The following is a 21,792-nucleotide window of genomic DNA, read 5'->3' as shown; positions in this document are numbered from 1 at the left end:
AATATTATAAATGCGAAAGTAACGCCATCTGTTACGTTTTCACGCCTAAACCACTGAAGTAATATTGTTAAGTTTTGGCATAAATGAACTTCGCGTGCAATATAACAACGCGTTCCGGGTGTTGTTCGGGCTGCCGTGGCGGTGCAGCGGGTCATGTTCGCCGAGGCGAGCACTGACGGTTTCGCAGCCGTGATGAGAAAGAGGTGTGCCTCGCGGGAGTACCGTCTACGCGCCAGCGCCAACCGGATCCTGTACGGTACCTACAATAAAAATAAAAATACAATAAAAACGCAAAAAATAAAAAGTAATAAGTACCAGGATCTCGGGTCCGACTACCTATTTAAAGCCTTTGGAGTCGAAACCCTTGACCCGTGGGGTCCTAATACCCTTCATCTGTACAAAATTTTATCTAATAAATTAATAGAATGTCTGGGAAACCCAAGTGCCGGCAGCTTCCTTGCCCAACTCATTAGCATAGCAATACAAAGCTTAGTTTCTTAGGCACCTTGCCGCGGGTACACAATTTTGTTCATAAAATTTAAAAATCCTAGTTTTACTTTCTAGTATTTAAGCTTTTATTGTCTTTTTTACCTTACCTGTATGTTATCTTAATTAAATAATAAATAGGCTACTCAAAGTTATTCTAAGCAGACGAATTCGCGGGCACCAGCTAGTATTTTACATGCGGTTGTCCCAGTAGGTACTCCAATCGATTTACATTCATATTTAACAGCTTTAGTAACCGTAGGACAGAAGTTTAGAGATGCTAATTTTGTTTCGTCAAGGGGTCGAAATGAATAATTTCGTTTGTCCGGCTGGCATTCACAGGAATGTCATAAAAACTTTCCCTATCTCGATCGTCAATCCCTCTGCCACGATTGGCACTAAATATATTTTTTATTTTTTATAATTTCAAGTGACGGGATGGACAAGTCGTGCACCTGATGGTAAGCTACACGCCTGTCCATAACAGTTGCAGTGCCACTCAGAGCTTTAAATCGCAAATATTTGAGTGCCACTACCACTGCGCCCGTCACTCTGAGACATAAGTTGACAAGTCCCATGCCCTTCAAAACCGGAACACACAATGCTGACATCACTGCTTGGCGGCAAAAATAGGTAAGGTGGCAGTACTACCATGGACGAAGTCTATCACAAGGAGCTCTGCTGCTACTAATTAGGCTAAGCTGCTATATAGGCTGCTAAAAATATAGGCTGCATTTGGAGGTTAATATAAATACGTTATAAGCTTAGTAAATTCCATACGATAAACAATCTGAATGACGCAAAATGTGCAAAAAACGTTTTTAACTCGTTTTATTCTACATTACTAAACTTTGAATGTGTAAAACCGGTATGGCAAGTTGAGAATGTGTCATTAGTCATGCGCTGTAACATTTTATTGGTACTAGGCGTACGGTACCAAAGTCAAGGCGAATGAGAAGGATAATTATCTTAAAAAATCACAAGGGCTTCGTCAAACGTAAACATAACAATAAAATGGTGACATAAAGTTTGATTATCTTGACAAATAGCGGATTTTCGACGATGAGTAATATATGTAAAGCAATAAACGTTGTTAGTAACTTTGAACTTCGTTCGTCGTGCGCCTGATGGTAAGCAACACGATTGTCCATAGCACAAGCAGTACCACTCATAGCTTTAAATCACAAAGACCTGAGCACTGCCGCTCCGTCCGACACCCTGAGACATAAGTTGACAAGTCCCATGTGCCTGTAATTTCACTAGCACCCGTATTCAAAATCAGAACGCAGTAATGCTCACACTACTGGTTGGCTGCAGAAATTGACGAACTCTTGCACAAGGAGCTTACCTATGCCGCCACTTTTAGCTATTTCTGCCGCCAAGCACCAGTGAGTGTTTTGAATGGTAATCGACATACAAAATATAAAGCGGGTCCTAAACTCCTAATAAATAGTCGCGCGAGCCCGTGTTCACGCGATCCTGGTTGCGGTCCCGCGATTACATCGCGCAAACATTCGAGATCAGTCATGTTTGATCGCAGGTTCGCACGAAAAAACTCGCGCGAACTGCGATAGTCGCGTAATCGCGTTCAATTAGGGCGACGCCTTAGGGTGATAGTGAAATTACTGGCACATGTGACTTGTCAACTTATGTCTCAGGGTGACGAGGGCAATGGCAGTGCCCCTTAGATATTTGCGATTTAAAGCTCTGAGGCACTGCAGCTGCTATGGACGACGTGTCTCTTATCGCTCGTCACTTGGCAAGTACAATAAAAAAATATATGTAGTGCGTTTGGTTTGTTATTTATTACAGCCATGTTCCTAGGGTGGCTTATTCTCTTGAGAATAAATAAAGAATACAAAAAAGTAAAATAATAGTCGCAAAATGTTAGTAAAAAATCCGGACGAAAAATGTACAATTTGACCTTGGCGTAATTCTTAATCTTCATTTTGATGAAACGAGGCAAGTTCAGTGTTATTTCAATTTAACAATTTAAACTTGACAAAGGCTGTTACGAACCAAACATTTTCTCCATTTACAATTTAAGCTTTCATCTCGAAAAGCTTTACTGGGAAGTACATAAGAACTTGGCCGGCCTAGCTAGAAACGGAGGAAACAAAATGATCTCATTCATATACGTAAAGTAGAAACAATATATATTTTGGTCGATTGTCTTAATATATCAAAGTACCCAGATCCGTAAAAATTATTAAAAAATAAAACAAATATAAAAAAGGGTACTACTCCAGACCATAACCAATTTCAAAACTTCGGTTCCCAGATAGGTCGTACGATACTTCCGCATTCAGTGCCCATAATGTAAACTGTTAGACCACTGAGGTCGTCAACCTAACCTAACATATTGTATAATATTCATTCAGTCGTAAACTTGCATTATACATACAATACACCTGTTTACGTTATTAACGACGCCCATACAGCCAACTTTTTACAATGTATGTAAGTAATTATGTAGCCGTAAATAATGCTATCCGCACATCATTAACTCCGCACAGCATTAAATCCGCACTCATTCAGAGCACTGAACTTTAACGTGATTAATGATATATATATAACTGAATGATGTTGATGTTTTTGAGTATGGCAGGCTGTAGCAAAATATCAGCGGCGCGGCGCTTGAAACACTCCGCCATTTTGATGAGCTTATAGCCATTTTTATCTCGCACCATTATTGTCTGGATAATTGAATATTGTGTGTAATGTAGTTTATATTAGATTAGGTGCATGTGGCGGTTGAGTACGATGAAATGTTAAATGTTCATTGAGAAATTTTTGGTAGTCTATATTCTCGTAAACTAGCTTGTGGTCCACAGACGATAGCGCCAGTGGATACATATAGAGGTACTATTCAAATAAAAAATTATAAGTTTCGAGCAGCGTAAATATGCCTACAGATTTGGTCGATATTTATGATCGACTTCAGGTCTTCTTCTTACACCTACCCATATCTACTCAATTTTGTCTGATCAATAATCACACATGTCGATCGCCTGTTGCTTACAAATTTGCTCCTTTTTTTGATCGCACATGTCGATAGTCAAAAAATCGAGCAAATCTATTTATTTGAGCTACTTTGCACTAAGTCAATGTTGTCATAGGATTATTTTTCAACACAACCTCATAAAACAAACTTCCCCTCCGCAAAGATTTCATTATTTTCCTTGCCATTTCAATTAATTACTGCAGGAAATATAAAAAAATTCCTAATGGAATGAATTATTACCTATCCATTATACCTAGGTACCTGTATAATCTCTCATGGTTTTTGTTGTACGACTATATTATTACTATAACTATTTTACATTACTTTCTGTGGTTATTAACTCTAATATTTGGTTGTACAAGATCATGAAATTAATTTTAAAATAGCGCGTAATTAGTTTTTATATAATTTGGAAATTTTACTTTTTTATCTTTTAGTTTTTGTTGGGCCACTAAAAAATGTAATGTAATTTGCTGGTAAAAAATAAAGTGGCGGTAAATGTAGCGGGCATAGGGCAAACATATGCCATAGGAGATTTAAGACATACCTACGAAGGCCAGAAAGTCTTACAGTTCCTTGATTCTTTTGGTCTTAGCTCCGAATTGCAATACCTAAGCGTTGAACACATTAAAACAATTGCCGCCGCAGCGACGAATGGTTGCACAGTCTCTAAAGTTTAATATCAGTACAGAGTACAGAATACACCTTTACTTTTACTAGGGTATCAGTAAAGGTCCTTGTGAAAGAGTCCGTCAAGGGAAGTCTGGCACTATACCTATAGCTGCCGCCAAGCAGTAATATGAGCACTCAGTGCGTTCGGGTTTTGAAGGGTGCTGGTGAAATTTCAGGCCCATGGGGCTTATCAATTTATCGTCGGTTAACAAACAGCATCGCTCAAATAATGTCAATAAATTTGAACTGATAGTGAAAAAACTGCATATGTTATTTATAGTATACAAGATTTTTAACCTATTGTTAGTACCTAATACAATAGTTACAAGTATGTTGAGTATATAGTTTTATTGATATTCACGTTTTATTATGACTTGAGTAACGTCCAAGGCAAAAACCGCCAATTTTCAAATTAAGTGTTGTGTCGCTTAGCAAAAGCGACGTTGTATCTCAAGACTAGTATACTATGCTGTCGATGTCGACAATATAGCGATGTGGATCGTGTGTGTGCACGCCCGCAGCGCCTCTAGTATGTAGTACGCACACATTCGCATAATCTTGCAGTGCATGAGTACGTTGCATGGCGCGGGTCGTCTCACGCGACATTAATCATAGAATCGAAGCGGTCTCTCGGCGTTTAAAAATGACATCTATAGTAGATATTTTTATTGTTGTCTTTATGTGTCCCTATCTACTGACCCGAGAGATAGGGTTTTCCGGAGAGACTACGAGCTCGACGGCAAGACCAGGGTACAGTGGGCATCCGGGCCAAGCCCTCCGCCAGTGATACGCCTTTGCGTCTCTGGTGGACCCGGACTTGGGTATGGACACGCTGGGGTTTGTGTCCTGTGCCGCATGCCATCGGTGCGATGAGAACGACCCCTCCTACGTAGAATATCGTATGTCGAAATTGCCAAGTTTACAGGGAAGCGTTTTAAAGTTTTGAATTCACTGAAATGAACATAACACGATCATCTAATAGATTATTTAACCGATATCTAGGATTTTATTATAGTCTGTGAGACTTTTATAATAGCTTTGCACAAATAAAACTAGAAATGCTAAAGTCACGTGTTATGCTCTTTTGAGACAATTCAGAACTTTTAAAGGCTCCCCTGTAAACTTGGCAATTTCAGCATACTATACTTTACGTATGATGGGTCGAGACGACTAAAATCGTTACGTACGTCGTGTGTCACCAAGCCGTTGACGGGTTATTATAAAATTCAATTTTTTTTCTTAAAGGTATCTACGAGGCTCTCTACGCAAACTCTGCTGTGGGTACCATTACGCATTTGAAGTGTTTTACAAACATATCACAGTATTGGTATTATTTTTAATTTGAAGTAGCTGATATAATCTAGTATTGAAAAAATCTTGTATAGTTCTTGTAATAATCTATATACAACGTAGTATTCATTCAACTGCCTTCATGGCCGAACGGGTACGATGCCGGACTGCCACGCAGGGTTCCCAGGTTCGATTCCCGGGCCGGGAGAAATATTTGTACGGCCTACGTTTATTTCTCTCGTGAGTTTGGGTGTAATTTGTGGTTGTCTGTGTGTGTGTCTCCATGGCAACCGCGACATAGGGTTTCCCTAGTGCGGGGCTATGTTGAGTGTGTGCGTAAAAAAAAAACTTAAAGCACTTTCGTGGTTTTTGTGCCTACGTTTACGCCTAGTTTCTGGAGTATTCGATCCCACTGCTATGCACGGGATGTTGGGTCCACGTCTGCAAGTCTCTTTTTCTGCAAAAGTATTAGATGCTACTTTCGGGCACGGGTCTCGACGTTATCCATGGTCCATAGTTCACGGCGTTGCTTGGAGCCATGTGATTTGGGGACTTGCAACACATAAGTCATACCGGTTACTCAGCGCTGGTCTTCGCCCATATAGCGCCGGGATGCAATCAATACCCTGGCGCACTCTAGTGGGCACTCGATCAAAATGGAATACTTACAATTATATTGTCCCAGTGTTCAGAAATTCAGGTGCAAATGGTGCAATTATAAATGATGTTGAGAAGAAATAGTACGTTTACTTCCCTGGCGCCGCGAGTGACGTAGGCTCTTTGGAGGCGTCCAAAGAGCACGTGTGTGCTGCACACCCTGCATCATAGGTGTTTAAAGCCGGCACTGTAGCAAGTGATATATAAAGTTTAATTAAATAAAGTTTAAGGAATTGACGTTCAAATTATTAAAGTAATTGCGTAATAAGAAATAACGTATTGATAGATTGGCGTGCTAGAATCAATTTAATGCAAAAACCTTGTTTTTTTACAACCACAGTACCTCTTTGCAATACATAACGATGATGATGCAATTTTTAATTGATTATCAAGTGTTTTGCCTTTGTTTTTCAGACCCATAATTGAAGAGGTTAACGTCTTTAGAGTTAATTAATTGATTTTGAAAATCCCAAGCTTCGTTTGAGTTTGACGGGATCAAACTAATATATGAATTTTTAAAGAGAAACTTTTTAATCCGGTAAAATTTTACTTAAAATTTCAACTGTACTATAATTCTAAACTTGTAATTGATTTAGGTGTGGGTAAAGTAGAGGTTTGCTTGAGTCGCCGGTGCTGTCTTACTAGGTCCAATAATCGAACAACGAATTCGGTGAACCGAATCAACAATTTCTAATAAACTTGGTGGTGCACTTCTGCATTCGTTTTGTTACCATTTTGGCTCATTTTACATTGCCGCCGAAAGGAATGGAACGAACGCAACCATAGCCTAATGAACTTTGTATCAATTGTGCAACGTCTTCCGGAGAATTCTCGCGTAGTCTCGGAAATTCTCGCAGCTATCGTACCTAATTTGTACGTTACGTATTGATATAAAGTCTATGTATAATTTTGTTACAAAAGTTCGTTTCCATTCCGTTCCGCGGCGATGTAAATTGAGGCTTTGTTTTACGATCTCATTCCCGTTATATAGAAGCACCGTGCTGAGTCCACGTCAAGTAGCAGTAGAGCTCCTTGTGAAAGAATTCGTCCAGGGAAGTACTGCCACCTTACGTATTTCTGCCACCAATCAGTAATATGAGCATTACTGCGTTCCAGTTTTTAAGAGTAAGGGTGCTGCTGATATTACAGGCTCATGGAACTTGTCAACTTATGTCTCAGGGTGACGGGCGCATTGGCAGTGCCCCTCAGACCTCTTTGCGATTTATTGTTCTGAGTGGTACTGAAACTGCTATGGACGGGCGTGACGCGTGCCACCAGGCGTACGATTTGTTCGTCCCGTCCCTTGGTATAATAAAAAAATCTTCCGGTGGGCACAGATTAAAAAAAAAGGAATTTACTCTAAATGATTGATAGCCTAGAAGCAAGACGCTTTGAACGAAGATTATATGTATAATAATGTGAAAGACCTTAGGTACTACAAAATACTCATGAGTAGTAATTGAGTTTGACGAAATTTACGACTGAGATTTAGAAATCACGTATTATTTTGGCTGAATGCCTTCAATCGAGTTGTCAAAATTTCCACAGCGTTACCTTAACCGAATATTAACATTAAAATGTAAACAGTAAGATGAACTTTGTTGCAGCAGAATTGTGGCAATTATTATAAAGTAAGTTAACAATGAGTTTGTAAACTTCCGTAAAAAAACGAGTAGAGTTGGAAAAAGATGTTGCTTATTTTATTATTTTAAATGTCAATTTTGCATACACAAATATACACCATAATTGAACACCAATTTTATATATTTTGTACTATCTTTTTGTATTTATGAAAGAACAGCTTTACTATCTTCCTGAATTGCTTTTTACAAAAATATTGTAACAGAGGTACCTACTTAGATACAGAATTAAGACCGATTCCTTTTTCAACGCTTTTTTCGAAAGATACAAGATTATCTTTACTTTACTTGCCACAGCAATTAATTAGAGCATGAAATAATGCCCAGTCATCGATACCAGGTGTTTTATAATTGGCAAAACATTTTTTTTTTCTATATTTACTGGTAAAAGCACTAAGTTGGCAACACAACGCTAATAGTCTATAACATAGTGCCAGAGCTATAAAAAGCATTAAAAAAGCCTACCTAACGTAATCACGGATTACGTTAGGTAGGCTTTTTTTAATGCAGATATATTTCATAAAACTGGATCACGCATTTCGATATACCAATATTACAAATTTACACCTTATCGGGTTATGTTAAGGTTTATTTTAAGTAAAAGTAAAAAATCGAGTCACGTGAGATAGCTCGAAGTAGTGGTCTGTCCTTGTCGAACAAGTTGCCAACGCTAAATAAAATCATCATAGGTAGTGTCTAGTATATTAACTTTTTAAATTTTGCTTAAATAAAATTAGCTTATAGGTAATATGCTTTTACCGTAAAAATACAAAAAAAAAAATATTTCAACAATAAAACCTCTATTATGAAGTAGCATGTCAAATAAGTTTATTAATTTGTATTATGAAATAATGTTAGTAGTTTTGGTCATCCATAAGCGGCCACATTTTCTGTAAAAATTAAAAAGTTATAAACAATAAGGCTGGCTGAAACATGAATGAACACCCTATTATAAAGAGACGCATACTTTGAAGCCTCTCACTCGGTTCGTTTTATTACCTTATAGTGCGCGGTCCATTTAATATACAAATCCGTGAACGTAATATGCATAGCCTTAGAATAATAACGCATAGAATTATAGTTTCATATCAAACGAACTGTCACAAGTGAGGCAAAAATCAAATTCATGTAGGCTAGCTAGCGTAGTAGGTTAATTTTCGGTTTTAGTGAATATTTATATAAAAATACAAGTTGAAACGCGTTACTTCCTTGTGGAATGTGATGTTAGTATCTATTTTATGTTTGTCTGACGTATTTTTACACTCATTTACCGCACATTTCGTCATTTTTAGCTAAAATTCTTGAGCTGTTCGCGGTGCAAGTTGACCTTGAGCACTGAAGGCCCGCCCGCTCGTGTAGGCCCATTGGGCGCGCTTCAATTTGCCTCACTTAGCGTGTGCGGACTAGGTTTCTATGCGTTATTATTCTAAGTGCATAGCGCTAACCACAGACACCACTGTGTACTGCTATCTACCAAACTGCTGCATAAAGCTGTTCACACGCTGCCCAATCAGTTTTGCCAGATGGTTACATTTCGTACATTTTTCGGAACTTACGATATTTTCGCGTAATATGTAAGCAACGTTTGTTTTTAAGGCAATTTTCGTAACTTTTGAGATTTTTTAAATTCAATTACAGGCTTGTTATTGTAAATCCTAAATAGTTTACGAACGCTCACAAATTAGAGAATATAAAAATTCAGAGATAGCGCAAACAAAATGAAATCAATCAATTACTGCTTATTTTTCTTGAGCGTACCATTGTTTATTTTGTATTTAGGATTTAGGCGCAATTGTATAATTAAAAAAAAATCGAATTTGGAAAATGTAACTTTTTCAGGTAAAGAAATATAATTTTCGATTCAAGGACCCTGACAACTCCTATTATTCTGTTATCATAGCGGTACGTAATTTACTTTTAAATAACACGTTTGTGTTAGATCCAAAAAACTACAATAATCTAATATCATAAGAACTTTATACCTTACCTATTAAGCTTTTGAATTGTTTTGCAAGGATCACAGAATATAAAATAATTTATATTAATAAATAATAATAAATTGATAACAGTAACTATTCAGTTACACGAATATTCGATGTTTTCCTATTTATCACGATTAAATTTCCATTTTATGGCGTACGTGCGGTCCGCTACGGCATCTCAACGAGAGCCTGACGTCGGTAGCCAAGGATAATGGTTTAGAAGGAATGTTCTCCATATAACCGGGACGTTCAGCAAGATATATTGTGGGAAATTCTCGTTTATTGTCCCAGAAACCTTAATTTCAGGAAATGTATGTACTCACTGTAATTATTACGGACGGAATACGTACTTTTACGCTAAGTACCTACTTAGCAAGAACTTAAGTGAGTTTTCGGCTAATGTAGTCTAATAGTGTTTCGGATCTTAGAATAATAACGCATAGAACGATAGTTTAATATCAAACGAACTGTCACAAGTGAGGCAAAACTCAAATTCATGTAGGCTAGTTTTAGTAGTAGGTTAATTTTCGGTTTTAGTGAATATTTATATAAAAATACAAGTTGAAACGCGTTAGTTCCTTGTGGAATGTGATGTTAGTATCTATTTTATGTTTGTCTGACGTATTTTTACACTCATTTACCGCACATTTCGTCATTTTTAGCTAAAATTTTTTATCTGTTCGCGGTGCAAGTTGACCTTGAGCACTGAAGGCCCGCGCGCTCGTGTAGGCCCTTTTGGCGCGCTTCAATTTGCCTCACTTAGCGTGTGCGGACTAGGTTTCTATGCGTTATTATTCTAAGTCTCGGATAATATTTACTTTGTACATGTATACCTTAGAATAAATGTATACAATAAAAATACAGGTTCAAATAAAAGTCAAAGCTAAAAATTTCAGAAAATTGTAGTGGCACCTTTTTTATATCGGAGCACAGTACGAACTCAACTGCTGTTCGACATCAAAGAGAGATTCGCCGTCAGCTTGCTGCCTGCCCTTACAAATAGATTTGCTCTTTAGGACACATAATTGGAGTTTTTTTATGTTTTATGTAGCAAAGTATCATGACGAAAAATTAAAAAAATACTAATATTGATATTTTACTGCAATGACATTCATTAATTTTAATACAAAACATTTTATTTAATTAACAATACAGCTACAAACGAAAACAATACAAACAATCATCGCACCATAACAAAGAAAAAGGCGCCAAAAACAAGCACATTTAAGTTCTTAGGTTTTCGCGATTGTTACACATATGAACTATTTTTCCGGATTTAAATCGCGTATAATTGTTTTTTCAAACAAACTGACGTTTCGGGCCATTTACAGGTCCCATCAGCCAACCGTGACCATGGGACCTATGAAGGGCCCGATACGTCGGTTTGTTTGAAAAAACAAATAATAGGGGTTAAAGTATGAAATTGCCGATTTGTACTGAAAATCTAAATTGTTTATTTTTTAAATTTTTAACAAATTTATTTAATCAAAATAGTTGCCATTATTATCTATACATTTGCTGCCATTTAATGGGAAGGTTATTTAATGCCTTTGCGATAGAACTCCGACGATCTAGACTGCACAAACTGTGTGAAAGCATTTTGTACTGCCTCCTGGGAAGAAAACTTCTTGTCACGTAGATAATTGTCCAAATCACGAAAAAAATGGTAGTCCGTTGGAGCAAGGTCTGGTGAATACGGAGGATGACGAATGGTTTCTAACTGCAGTTCCTGAAGGGTCAAAATGGTTTCTCGTGCTGTGTGAGGTCTCGCGTTGTCGTGGAGCAATAATGGTGAAGATCGATTCATGAGTCGGGGCTGTTTTACTGCTAGTTTTGTCAACATGGTTCGGAGTTCGGCACAATAGACATCTGCCGTTATTGCTTGACCAGATCGGAGAAAACTGTAGTGAATAACACCATGCTGAGACCACCAAACAGTTACCATTACCATTTTATTGGTAAGTTTTGCTTTAGGACACTGTTGTGGCATTTGACCTGGGGTCAGCCATTGCATTTTTCTTTTCCGGTTATCATAAAGAATCCACTTTTCATCACATGTTACAATTCGATCCAATATTCCTTCATTTCTGTACCGGTTCAACAAGGAACACAAGTTTCAACACGCGTTTCTTTCTGCAGATCAGTCAAATCATGAGGCACCCATTTTTCGTATTTTTTTATTTTATTGATTTGACGCAAGTGAGTCAATATTGTGGGTAAGGTAACGTTAAACCATGCCGCTAATTCCTGGGTAGTTTGACTAGGATCGGCTTCCACTATCTCTCTTAATTCATCGTTATTCACCTGTGTGGGCGGTCTTCCTCGTGGCTCGTTCTTTAAGTCGAAATTTCCATCACGAAAGCGTTTAAACCAAAATCGCACGGTGCGTTCATTAGTACACCCCTCTCCAAACGCAGCATTGATATTGCGGGCTGTTTCTGCCGCGTTAGTTCCGCGTCGGAACTCGTATTCAAAAATCACTCGAATTTTCGCAGTATCCATCTTTCTTGTCTAAATTGAATAACAAAAACAATTGAAAGTCGATATTCAAATGTTTCAAATTTAAAAAAAAAATCACAGAAACCATTTGAAAAAAGTTTCATTCGAAAACCTCAAACCATGAAGATTCTATGAAAATTCAAAGAACCTATTGCAATAAAACGGCAATTTCATACTTTAACCCCTAATATACGCGATTTAAATCCGGAAATAGTTTCATTTCCTAAGTACATTTAAATTTAGAATTTCAATTAAAAAGTACATAAAATAAAGGTACAAAACGATTTGTAGCGACTGTTGGGATTCTCTATCTATGGTAACTGCTAGCGAGTCAATAGAATTTACGAATTTCTCTATGCGTTTAGTACGATCTTTCTTTTGAGTTTAACAGCTTTTTGCTGTAGGCATTTTTTCTATATCTATGGTAATGCCGCCTGTGAGTAATCTTTCAAAGTCTGAGTCCCGGGTCCCGTCAGATCAAAGGAATTTTTCTTTGTGTTCAATCTTTGTATTTATTATTAATTATAAAAAAATACTATTTCTTACTAAGTCTTACGAAATAGACGCGTTACATTGATGCATGGTGTAACTAACAACGTGTTCAACTTTTCCCATTTATTCAAGAATATTTAACTAACAGAACTTCGAGAGTATTTAAATAACAAAGTACGTAGTTTACTAGTTTAGTGGTATTTATATCGAGTTCTTAGTGGTATTTATTTGCTAATCAAATTATGCGAGACTCTTTGAAGTTAAACTTACTTGTAATAGTAAAATTTTTGTCCTTTAGGACAGGCCAGATCTCAGATTGTAATTTTTCTCAATAGTTTAATTTTCTGAAATTATTTTCGCGGGAAGTGTGTAGAAGAATATATTTTTACGCGGGAAGAATATATTTTTAAACTTTATTAAAAATAAAGTATTCAATTAATAACTTTTGTAACTATAGTGAAAAAATGTGTTCATTTCCTATGTGTAACAATCTGGAAAACCTAAGAACTCAATAATAATAATAATTTTTCATTCAGCGGAAATCCATGTCTAATTAGTGACTTATATATGTATAAACTACATTAGTACATTATTTTGAAACTTGGGTCTAGTAAAAACCTACGAGGTATCTCATTAGACGACCCTCCACTTTTCGGCAATCATTTCCAGGATACTCTTGCTACTGTTATGTAGTCGTTTGGAAGAAAAGCGAAGAAATTTTTCTTTCGCAATACCGCGAGAAGGAGTCTGGAATCGCAGGGCTGCAGAATCTTGATAGCCGCAACAGCATTCTAATAGCATTGTTGTGTTAGTTGTGGAGAGCAATGTACAACTATTGTGTATGTCGATTCCAAAGTCTACCAGCGTAAAAGGAGGAACAATAAGCTTTGAAAAGGGTTATCTTGCTTCAGCAGAGCTTCGAGCAAACCTGAGAACCAACATAACATTAGCCCTTACTGACAAATCTCAAGAATTCGGGCGCTCGCCAACCATCGCAATACTCGCAATTATTGTGAGTTAGAGAGACTGCGAGAGTTGAAAAATTGATTGCGAGTGCTCGCAGTTGTTACTATGCGGTCACCCATTAACTCCCGAGTTCTTGAAATTCCGTTATTTGAAATATTTTATCCTATATAAATGTTGGAAAGGTTGAAAAAATTTCCAGCGGACCTCGCTAATTTAGGTCAACAGAGTAGAGCGTTATGCAGTAATACGCGTCTTGATTCTTTTTCTGATTGAATAAGTTCTGAATGTTCAGTTATAGAGTAATGGAGGCATTATTCCAATAATTGCAATATTGTTTTTGATATGGACACTTCCACCTATGCCAACTACAGAGTTGAGAAATTACATGTAGAAAGCAAAGGTAAAGTAGAAGTAATGGATTTGCCTTTCTTACTTCAAACCTTACTTAAAGTAAGTAGTCAAAGAAAGGCAGTAGGGTAATTAGAAAATAAAATGGTCATTTTAAGAAGTGGTTAATTCAAGAAGTGGTCTATTCAAGAAATGGTCAATTTGAGAAGTGGTCCTTTCTCATTGTGGCTCTAAACCGCGGACAGGATCTGTTACCCTCATGGTTGGCACATTCCTACAGGTAGGTAAGTCGCATAAGTCAGTTCACGACGAGACCAGTCTGACTATCAATCTGACCAACGGGAAACTCCGGGCGCTACTCACAGGTGATAACAACAAAAAAAACCGCTAGGGGTGGATGGTAAGTGTAATAATTATGATTTAGCTCATCTCATTTCGCTAGCGACGCGGTTGGCAAACACGTTTTGACAGATTGCAGTCGTCTCTCTGTGAGACATACGGGCTATATTCCTGAGATGAGTCGGCCTCTTAATTTGGTTTTTTTTCCATCCTCTAAGGGCGACCCACCTTCGGACACGAAATTGTTGGTCACGGAAGAAAAACACAGTGGGACCCACGGGAGAAAAAAACTGTGCAAGTGCCATAAGCCTCGATTATTATCGGAACCGTTGTCGTCAAAACGCAAACAAATAAATGATCAACACTACGAAATCTTGATAATTATTTGTCATAAGTTTCTAATTCAAAGAGATTAACAAATTCTGGCTGTTAATGTAATTTAAACTTTACCTAGTAGCTTTGAAAGTGTTTATTGCAAGTTACGTTTCGATTTTATATTTTATTCAACATGCTGTCATCTTGCGGCCAGTAGCTGGACTACGTCAGACGATTAACATCTGAATCTGAATCAATTCTATAAACAGAAAATTGAAATTTTATTAAAAGTAATACTTACCGATGATATGAGATACTACTACGGGTACTATTTTTGGTGCGACTATAATTTTTGCACTCCAAAACAGCATAATAAAGGAGTTTTCTGCGATTTTAGAGAATTTGCAGGAAAGAATGACACAAACATACCATACAAAGTAAAAATGGCGGACTGAGCTCAAGTGGGTCTTTCGAGACCTATAGTTGGCACGCGTCAGACGCTAACTAACCACTTCTACTGTATTTATTGTTCTTTGGTCAGACCAATAAAAAAAAATTGTACCTGAATTCGGCTGAATATAAACAAGATATTAATTTTAATAAAGTCGTGGTAGAAGTTACTGGATTATGTAGGACACACGAGGAAAATATTTAAAAAGGACAATGAACGTTACCAGTCACTGAGGAAACTTAACCAGAAAAATGTATAGGTATAGATGATTTCACAAATTACTTATAAAAAAGATTAGATTTTGCATTGCGTATAAAAAATACTAACTCTGAGACCGTTAATCATTATAATTAGGTAATTTTTTGATACTTTTGTTGAAAAAACTTCGTTGGCGACAACTGGCGCTTGCGAAAGCACCGCCAATAAACAAAAAAGTATTTTCATTCGCATAATACTGTAGATACACTAAATAGATAAATGTACTATTGATGTATTTGCATACTATTAAACAATCATAACGTAACAACTGTCCGTAAACATTTTCACCTCGTGTGCATCACACTGCATTATTAACCCGCTTCCGCGCTCCTGAGGACTGAATTATGCATTCAGGTCACCAGGATATCCAGGAAACGGATACTTTTGAGGCCTACCTACAAAAATCCCCTTTCGACCGGTTATAGGTGGTACTAGTTGATCCCAGTTATTCCATTGGATAATAAACAATGGCATAAAATACTTATCTCACACCTTAGTCCCACAGGAGAGGTAGGCAGACCACGGAATGCCACTTTAAAATTACTTTACAACAACCCTTTTCATATAACTTCTTTTATTCTTGTCACTTGTTCCACTTAGGGATAGCATTAAGAGTATAAATGGGACAGATTGGTCCCATTTATACCATTAAATTATTTTACGGCATAAAGCTTGACACATATTAAAAATGATATTTAAAATTTTTCGTATCTATTGGTATAATTTCTATTATATTTTCAAATGGAAACACATACCTAAGCATGTCCCATTTTCCTAACGTCGATCGACAAAAATCCAGGTATCCCACTCGATTGGAATAGCCAATAGGGATAAATGCGAGACACGATAAACTACGTCTTTAACCCTTTCTTTAAAGGACTCCTATATGCAGGACGTCTGTATTGATACTGGATCGGGTAACATAAATATACTTAATACTTTTATCAAATAAGGACGACATTTTGGATTTGATACCCTCAACCAAATCCAAAAAGGTTAAATTCAGATTCGATTTGAGATTAGCCTGTTCTGTAAGAAGCGGTGCTAACCTTATCGGTAACGCCCAAAATGGCCTTAATTCTTTTTTCGAGCATAAACTTGCGACATTTCCAGGTCATTGATTCGCTTTTGTAAACAATCTCGAAAATAAATTACGTTAAATGTGTACACACTGTGCTTGTTTACGAACTTTGAATATTATTGACATAAGACTAACTGTTTTTATGGAAGTATTGGATTTTATAAGGACGACTTTGCATTGCACGATTCATATGCTATAAATAACTAATTGCTGCTATGATAACGAGTGTAAACACTTTTTGTATCAAGCTTTTTATTAATCGACCTCGGTGTCCTAACGATTTACATTGAGGGCGCTGGATGCGGAGGTCTCGGATTCAATTCCCCGTAGGACCAATTTGGGAAATGAGCTTTTCTAAATTGGTTCTGGTCGGAATGAAGTGCTCCAGAGTGAATTCCGTTGCTCTGGTGCTCTTAGTAGAGGGAATTTCCTAGTTTGAAACCAGGCAATTCATGTGGTTATCTGGCACATAAAAAAGCATATTAAACGATGTAGGGCTGTCACGACAGGGCGCGACTAGCGCGAGAGCGACATAAAGCGCGAAAATACTGCTATTCTCACATAATATAATATATATATATATATATGCATCGCGCGCTTTATGTCGCTCTTGCGCAAGCATTACTGAACACTACTGGTACCGCTTTCGGGCCTTTTTTTACAGGCTTTGTCGCCGCGCGGGAGTATGTTGTAAAATTCAAATAATTATTTTGTGCACAACTATAGTTTTTACGCCGCATGGCTTGCTAATTTGTCGAATCCATAGATTTAGTATATACCAAATCTATGGTCGAATCCAAGAATCTGTTCAATCTACGAGTCATAAAGTGCCGAGTCACGAATATGCCTAATCCAGAATTTAAGTATAGTTGGGCTAATTTTCAGTAGTTAAAAAAAATTTCAATAGCGGAAATTTTTCCGGAAAATTTTCAGAAAAATTGGAAAAATATAATTCGAAGCGTCATATTATGTTCTACGTTTTTTTAAGTTTTACTTAGAGTGAATTATAAAATAAAATTGTATAGCTAAAAGCAAGTTCAGAATAAAAATTCTTCAACAGTCAACAACGAATTATAGGTAAAAAATCTATTATAATGGCACCATCGTTTTTGTTCACTATCTTGAACTATTGACAGGTGTCAACTGTGGAAAAATATTCGGAAAAGTATGAATTTTTCCAAATCGAAGTTTATCTATGACCCAACACTGATTATATTATCATTAATTAATTAGTTGCGGTTGTTTACAAAGAATTTATTAATTAATATTTTTTTCACAACTAATAATTGCAGCATTGTTGTTTTTCATGTTTTTTTTTTGTTCAGACCAGTTTCGAGAAAGCAATGTCGGCTACACATTCATCTAGAGCTTCCATAAGATCCACCATTTCTTGATTGCAATTTTCTGCCGTGTACCGTCTCTTCTTATGGACTCTTATAGTGCATTCTTTCAACTCCAGGAAATACTTTCTAACTTCGCAGTTAGCTGGACAAAAGAAATAAAAAAACAATCATCTCTGAAACAGTTAACAGTCAAGTGTGTAACCAAAACAAGAATAAAAACAAAATGAATGTTAAAATGGTGATTCGGGGGAATGTCTAATTTCTCATCTTCCAATGAATTCAGTAATGTGCAACAAAAGACCTTGCTTTAAAAAATGTGAAGCAAAAATGTATGCCAGAGTCGTGTCAAGTCGGAGTTAAGTGTGGGAGTAAGTCTTGGGTGTACCCTATTTCGAGACAATGGATCCTTTCGGTATTTAGATAAACATTTTGTGAAAGTAGATGCTTTCTGAGTAAATGTGGGGGTGCTCGGAATTATAATTAATTTGTACGTATTGATTGTTTCAAAAACATTCGAAATGCTTAAAAATAAAAAAATACGCACTTTCAAGACATTTTCCGCGTTCACTCTCAAGCTGGTCTTCAGATTGCTGCAACAAAAGATAACAAAATAGAACTGCGTCGATTCGCCTTAAATCAGTCAGAATCGGTGCCAAGTGTCACTTAATTGTAATGCACCAAGACTACGAATAAGTTTCCGGCTATTGTGCTGACACATTGTATAAGTAAATAAAAATAAAAACAATTATAATGTCTTTTGATCCTAGACAGTGTACTCAAGACGCTTAGCTTGGGCCACAAACGAAATTCCGAAGAGTTTGTCTGAATGCAGGATGAATTGATTTGTAGACAATATTAGTCCAATAAGGACATATTAGTCCTCGTGCTCCTACCAGTATGAGCACCCAATAGAAGCATAAGGAAACGGCCTGAAAATATTTGGTTACCACACCATACTCATAAAAATTGAGAATGGACTGGTTTTACTTCTACAGTAGAGATTCCCTGTATGCATGTTATGTAGACGTATATCTAGTGTGTAAGTAAGGTCTGGTAAAAGGGTATTTTTACGTACTTACACGTAAAGTAAAAATATCACATATTAAAAATTCAGGTATAAAAATATTTTTTCTTTCATTAATAAGAAAAAGTATTCGTAAAAATTTTATTATATGAAAACCTGTACTTTAATTTAATTTTCTACATAATTGCCACCAATTAATGCCGGGCCTTAGATGGGTGACACTAGCACAGGATCGTGGTGGATGGCACAAAATATGGCAGACCACCCAGCAGTGGGTGAAGTCGGGCTGTGGATTATGATGATTAAAATATATTTACAATAAATCATAGTTGCTTCAAAGCAGAGATAATTTCTCCATTATTCGATAACGTGTTGTTTTTAATTTTTAGCGTATGAATGTTACGTGATAACTTGATAACGGCATATGTGAACCGATTTTGATGATTCTTTTTTATTGGAAACAGGGTAGCTCAGTAGTGGTCAAATTTAAATTTGAAGAAAATATTCTACCCTTAAGGGTGGCAAATAGGGGATGAATGGTTTTTGAGGTCGGTTTCTTTAGTACTGATATTATGAATAATCTATAATTAAAAATGTTGGAGATAATTAAAGACGTTGCTGTAGCAAATGTAATGCTGTTGACGTAAACCTTGCAAGGTCGCTCATTAGTATACATTTTTTTTTAAAACGTCGAAATAATTCATTATCGAACATTAAGTAGTTATATTTTTATTTTTTAATAACATCAAGTGACGGGACGAACATGTCGTGCGACCAATGGTAAGCTACACGCCTGTCCTTTACAGTTACAGTGCCACTCAGAGCTTTAAACTAGGTAGGTACTACCGCTGCGCCTGTCACTCTGAGAGTCGTATTCTAGAACTCTACTCAATGCTCAAGTCCCTTCCATCAGGGTCGTATTTCCAGTGCTTGAAATCATACTCAGATCCTAACTTGAGCATTGAGTAGAGTTCTGGAATACGACCCGTAGACATACGTTGACAAGTCCCATGTACCTGTAATTTCACCAGCACCTTACAGTAATTCTGACATTACTGCTTGGCAGCAGAAATAGATAAGGTGGCAGTACTACCCTGGACGAACTCTTTCACAAGGACCTCTACTGCTACCATAAATGTAGGTACTACTATTAAGGTAGCAATTGATGAAAAAACATTAAATTAAATTTGACCAATTTCTGCTGTCCCGATTTTTTTTTCCTATATAATGCAGTCAAAATAATGAATGGGTCCTTACAAGAAACCGAGTCGATTAGCATTCAAAATATCGTCGATAATATTTAATTGTATCCAATACACGCTTGGACAAAAATTTAACTGTCAAATTTGTTCTTACAAATAATCTCAGTGCAGGCTACTAAAAAACCTCACCAGTACAGGCTACTATATAAAAAACCTCACCGACCTCAAAATTTCGTGGAATTATAGCCAAGTTTTATTGAAATCGGTCACCGGAAAATGCGCGAAACCGGATTCATCTAGTTTGAGAGTTAACGCGTAACATACGTACAAAAAAATGAAACAGTCGAATTGAGAACCTCCTTTTTTTGAAGTCTGTTTAAACATAAGTCCTCATGGTTCCTAACAGTTTCCCTGTACCTGTTATGGTTTGGATTTCCTCATAGCGTCCCGGTTAAAAAAATTCAAATTCTTTAAAACTTGATCACCATCAAGTGTCTAATGCATTTGACATTTAAAGACGTGTGATTCGCCAATTTGAATTTCCTGCAACATTTTTAACGCGAAACTTCCAAGTAAAGAAAGTGATGGTCGTTATCTAAATACGACTAACGTTACGCAACACAACACAACGCAACGCAGAACAACGCAACGCAATTTCCAGTTGAATCGATAAAGCTACGCGAGAACCTTTTTTTTTCATTTTATAATACCAAGAGACGGGGTGTACAAGTCGTGCACCTGGTGGTAAGCGACACGCCTATCCATAACAGTTGCAGTGCTACTCAGAGCTTCAAATCGCAAAGATCTTAGGGTCACTGCCACTGCGCGCCCGTCAGCCTGAGACAAATTGACAAGTCCCATGTGCCTGTAATTTCACCAGCAACCTGACCCTCCAAACCGGAACGCAGTATTTAACCTAATTACAAGTCTCATTGTAATGTTTGAGGTGCGTTTTTTTTGTATCTTGTAATAACTGCGTAAGGAAAAGCAAAATTAACACCTACGACGGAGACTCGAATTAAATAAATAAATAAAAACCATAAAATATTTGCATAGTAATAAACGACATTTGTGTTAATTTGCTAGACATGCTACTCATGCAAAATGACTTGCAAAACAAAAAAACATGAGAATGTAAGACTATCCTTGTTGCCAGCGAATAAGTATAAAAAAGAATTGGCCATATAAGTATGTTCGTATTTTTGCTACGTGTATTGTTAAGATAAAGTTTAAGGTTAGGAACTCTCTAAACATAATAATGATTATTATACATGACACCAAATATTGTCGTAACTCAAATTGTGAAATTGACAAGACACGATTTGAAAGTTCAAAAATTACTGAAAATGAAACCACTAAATGCATTTATTATTCTCGTTTGTATATGGATAACTAAACATGTATAATTATTACATTATTCTCAATAAGATCCAGTTTTGTTTTAGCTTTCAAATCGTGTTTTTTCAATTTTAATTTTTAATTAAACGGAGAGCCTTATTCTCAGTGGGATAAAACTACTACGAAATAGGTAAGTACGTACTTCTTTTAATGTACGTAGTCTAATTTTTGGCTTACCGCTCACTTAGGCAAGATAAAAAAATCCAACGCCCGCAAACACAAAGAAAATTGAAAACACGTATTTTTTAAATAAACTTGTTATTTTATACACGAAACACGTTAACCTTATATGACCCGGTATCTATGTTCATGACCACGAGATAATTTCAGTTTTCTACTTACGCA

The 21,792-nt window shown here is 36.7% G+C and overlaps 1 protein-coding gene across 1 annotated transcript in view; it reads left to right on the top strand.

Annotated features, from left to right (window-relative positions):
* The window catches only part of LOC113232625 (serine/threonine-protein phosphatase 2A 55 kDa regulatory subunit B delta isoform), an 81,275-nt gene that overhangs the window by 35,559 nt on the left and 23,924 nt on the right, over nt 1–21,792 (top strand). The window lies entirely within an intron of this gene.

The sequence above is a fragment of the Hyposmocoma kahamanoa genome, unplaced genomic scaffold (assembly GCF_003589595.1).
Source record: "Hyposmocoma kahamanoa isolate Upper Pololo Valley unplaced genomic scaffold, ASM358959v1 76, whole genome shotgun sequence".
In the NCBI taxonomy this organism is placed as follows: domain Eukaryota; kingdom Metazoa; phylum Arthropoda; class Insecta; order Lepidoptera; family Cosmopterigidae; genus Hyposmocoma; species Hyposmocoma kahamanoa.
This window is presented reverse-complemented; position numbering and strand designations above follow the sequence as displayed.